Source organism: Dipteris shenzhenensis, chromosome 7, assembly GCF_047967505.1.
Source record: "Dipteris shenzhenensis isolate YYH24624 ecotype China chromosome 7, Dip_SZ_1.0, whole genome shotgun sequence".
In the NCBI taxonomy this organism is placed as follows: domain Eukaryota; kingdom Viridiplantae; phylum Streptophyta; class Polypodiopsida; order Gleicheniales; family Dipteridaceae; genus Dipteris; species Dipteris shenzhenensis.
In genome coordinates, this window is record NC_141602.1 from 53,658,731 (window position 1) to 53,663,656 (window position 4,926).

Genomic DNA, 4,926 nt, shown 5'->3' on the forward strand with positions numbered 1-4,926 from the left:
CAAACCCTAAATAAGTTAAGGCATGAGCGCGCTCAAGGAGTTTGAGCCCCAAATTGCCTAAACCTTGGAGGTGCGAGGCTAACACAAGTGCTATTCGGTTAGGACCACCTCCTAATGCCAAGTTTGTCCCAAGCACTCTAATATGGTTAGCACAAGTGCTATTTCCACTAGTAGGGAGAGATGGAAAGAATAGCAATATGCCTTGGCACCCTACGGGCCTAAGAGCCTTCGGTTGTAAAGAGAATGAGAGTGCTAAAAGGAAAAGGGTTGGTCCTCCCTTCAAAAGGTGACATGTATAAAAGGCCAAAGTGTTGACTTTGGCCTTCATTGTTGTTTGCACAAGTTTGAATACAAGCTCCCTCTTCTCTTCCAAGAGAGTGTTTTAGATGTTCCCTTGTTTCCATTGTAGTGCCCTTGTGTTTGCCACTCCATCCCCCTTCATTCTGTTCTATTGAATCCTACAGACTTCTCGGATCGGGATGATTGTGCAGTGGGTTTTGCTCTACGTTCAACCATTGGAGCCATGTTGCCACCTTCTGATTGACAACATCTTCGACATTGTGCACTGAAGACATTTCTCCTTTGTCTTAGGGGACACCAACATAGCTAATGTCGCCCTCTTTGTAGCTAGTTGATCTAAGTTGTGCACCCCTTTCACTTTCTATAGGCCATTTCTCAAGTTAAAGAGCATCGCCTCTTGGGCGTGCATCTCCCAAGGTGTTGGTAAGGTTATTACTCTACAAAAATTAGGGTGTAGGCTAAAGCTTGTGGAGAGTTCATTTCCATTTAGAGATCTTCGTCCATTAATTTTAGATCATTTTTATTGCTCTTGTGTGAAATTGGTGAGTTCTTCTACTCTTTTGTGAGAGTGTGGATGGTTCTTAGGGAGAGAGAGAAAGATAGGTCTACTTCCTTAAGAGATGTTTAACAGGTTCTTTTCCACAGAAAGCTTCTGAAGCTCTAATCTTCTAGTGGATAAATTTGTTTAAGTCATCACCAACTCAGCCTGCCAGCCAAAACTACTATACATCACAAGGCAACCCTTCAAGACGAATGCTCAAGCGCACAAAAATAGTCAAACTGCAAAGAACGCCTATGCATTATGTCTAGGATTATTGAGAAAAAGTTAGACTTCATTAAAAAATCCAAAGGTTGTGCAATGACAGAACCACATCAATGATAGGATTAGGAAAGAGCCATAGTAAACAAGCTGTACAACTATTCAACAAAGATAGATTCTACATTGACTGCCAATTCATCATAGGAGCAGAGCATCAACCAAGGAGCTTTAGGCTCAACCAAAGGTACTGCTTGATAGCAACAACTCTATAGCAAGGGATGCAATAGCTACAATAAGGACCAAGCATCATCGACCTAGCTACAACCAACTCATACTCAAGCGACAAGTTGACAATCAATGTTCTGCAACAACACTAAAGCAAGCGGCAAAGATAGTATTGCAACCTCCATGCATGCCTTTCACAAAGTCCACACCCTTCATCTTCATGCCTTTGTGCACGACACTATTGCTACTCCAAACTCTGCAAAGGTATTAACACTAAGATTTTGCCACATGTTATATTGGGTAGCAGATAAAGTAAGGTTACCCTAAGGTGAAAACTTTTCCACATGGCCTCTATCATCAAGTCTAGTCAAATTTTCCATAAGATCGGCTAGGTTAAGTCAACTCTACCACACCATCATGTACAGTCCCTTGCTAAGCACAATCTTCTAAGCAGCGTGTGAACGTACATGCCACATCATCAATTGGACCCCTCTCTTTGGTCAAAACTTTGACAAGCCATAACTTTCCATCCAAGAAGAATTTGCTTGTGATCCAAAAAGGAAAATAGATTGGATTTTTGAGACCTACACACTTGTAACATTAGAATCATTGGACACAATTAGACACTACCAATATTGAAAGAAATCAATTGGTGAGACCTTAGCAATAAGTGACAAAGCAAAGCATGAATGCACAAATTACTATCGTAAGCATGCCAAAAGCAAAAGTGCATGAGGTGACTATAGCATAGAACATGGCATCCACATAAAACGTTAAAGGCACATGAAGAACAAAGCATCATACATCAAGCTACTTCAAGCAAAGAGGAAAACACCATCGACAAAATATATTGATAAGAAAACCTTGCCACCTTTAGCCCATGTTTTGTAAAAGGCACCAAACCTTGGTCTCCACATATCAAACTTGACCACCTAAATGTAGCTATGTAAGCACCTAGGGGAGGTATTAATGATGTTGTAATACCACACTTGACCACCTTAAGTAGCAAGTATGCACTAAGGGGAGGTGATGGACTTTTACTCACATCTGACCACCTTGAAGTAGCCAATGCATCATGGCACTGAGGGGAGGTGTTGAGAGATACGGTGCCATGTGCACATTATTAGAGATAAAAGTTTGAGCTAAGGTATGGAGTTTGCATGAATTAAAGTAGCCACCAAGAATGTGGACTACATGAGATGATGGTGTGGAGCAAGGGCTACCATTATATGATATATGGATTAGAGGATACCCATGTGTTGACTATTCTAAAGGCTCTTTCTATATAAGAAGCCTCTATTGTATTGTTGATAGGGACATTTGCAATAGATTGAGTGTTTCCTACTTTGTGTCCCAAAGCTTTATGGTTTTCCATATATGGTTTGATCCTCCATGATCTTTATGCTCATTGAGTGTTAGACTAAGCTTAGCACGATCCAACTTTCTTCACAATTTATCCCCCCCTTGTCCCTCCTTGGCTCATGCCCCCCCTTGCCCCCTCTCTTCCCTTAGTTATCCCCTCACACTCCCCCGTCATTTGTTCCCCTTCACCTACCCCCCCCCACACCCCCACCCACTTGCTTCTCTCTCACCCCCTACCCATATCTCTTTCATTACTCTTATTTACCCCCCCCTCTCTAGGCTCTACCAATCTTCCCCTCTTATTGCATGCACACCAGGTAGGGTCTCCCCCAACTACTGCCCACTCAATAGGTTGGAGGGCTCTTCGAAACTTCTTTTTCTCATAACTTTTAATAGAAATGTCCAAATATATTCATGTTTATAGTCAAAATGATTGGAAAAGGTCCAATAAATCCATTTACGATTTCAAAGCTATTAAAAGAGCGGCATGCAAATTGTCACAGAAGGAGTGCTTTGGGAATCTAAGGGGCCAGCAGCTTGTGGGATAGGGTGGGGGTGCGGAGTCCCAAGTCCGTTTCAAACTCGAAGAACTTGAGTTCGAGATCCATCGAAAAGAGTGATGGTAGTTGAGTGATGAGGGATTCGGTGGATGAGGAAGAGCAAGAGGACATAAACAAGCTATCTAAATGGCAGTGGAAGAGGGTAGGAGGCTGTGAGAATTCTGGGCAAATTTTGCAAGAGTATGGGGGAAAGTGGCGATGACCCGGTGGGATAAGGCTTGTTTATATAGATTTTGCATCCCCACAGCCGGCGGGATCTTCTTATGGCAACGGTCAGTAGGATCCGGGATGGTGACAGTCAGTGTGATACGAGATCACAGACGGCGGTCGGTGGGGTCAAGGCGATGCTGACGATCAGCGTGATATGGAAAGGGCCACAATCGATGTGATTGAAAATGGCGATAGTCGGTGCGATATAGGATGGCGACAATCAGTGGGCCTTCTTTGGCAATGATCGGCAAGGTACATGATGGCGACAATCGGTGGGATACTTCTATAGCAACAACCAATGGGATACTGGCTCTGTAGAGAAGTAGGTGTGAAGGTGAGTGGGAGAGGGAGTGAGTGGAGTGCATTTGTGCAGTGTGGGACTGATTGTGTGGCCAGCACGCAAGATGGTGAACAAATGCAAAAATGGACATACTGACCCTAATCACCTAGTGTTGCTGACCATGGATGTGTGTGTGTGTGTGTGTGTGTTCGGTAGGGACTTGTGGCCTGCGGGTGCGCCGGGTGAGATGCCCACTTTACTAACTCACCTAGACCTGGACTTGACGATCATGAGGAATGCAGTGTGGACAGTCTCTGTGATGCCGCATAGCATGTTAAATGCCAGTAGAGTAAGTGTCCAGCTTATGTTTTACCTTGGATGCCAGAGGCACATTGACATTGAAACTCGTAGTCATGGTAGGGTCCATTGTTGTGGGGGGAGCGGGTTCTTGTGTGACTGCCCTTGTCACAGTCCCTTGGTTTTGGGAGTAGGATGGTACCATTGGAGATGGTACGATTGCAATTACCTTCGAGGGATGGCCTTTGGAGTCGGAGGGAGGTTCTTGTGTAACACCCCATGGTAGAGGGGTTGGTTCTTGTGTTACTCCTTGGCCACTCTTAGCAATAGTTGTGTTGAGTTGAACTATTCATGGTAATAAAGCGTATTCGGGACCTTGGAGGTGGTCTACTGCACTAGGTTCGTCGGTAGGTTGTTGTTGTGCTGCATCTCAAACCGACACAAGTTCTTGTGTTATTGCCTTTGGAAACTTTGCAGCTTGTACCATCATCTTCGGCACCCAGGTGACCTTCTTGCCTTGGCCACCCAAGTGTTTGGCGGGGACACTGTTGTTGGGGGGATGTGGTGGTGGAGGAGGTGGATTAGAGCTTGAAGCTCGGGACATAAGCTGGCGGCATGGTCTTCTCCTTGGAATGGATAGTGGAGGAGGAAGCGTTCCTAGGATGACCAGTGTCTTTTGTGCCATTTGGACTTTCACTGGGTGTTGGGTCCAATTGAAGTGGCATTGAGCACATAGGATAGCCACTCGTACTTGTTGCTGGTCACAAATTTCCTGAGTGGAGCATGGTAGTGGTAGTGAAATGGGCAATGGCATTGGTTTACCACTACAGCTACTTTCTTCTCCCTTTGGGGTTGGACTTTGGTTGGGGGGTTGGAGTTGGATGGGACTCCGAAATTAATCACAGTTTCCTAATCTCCTAGCCTGTTGATGT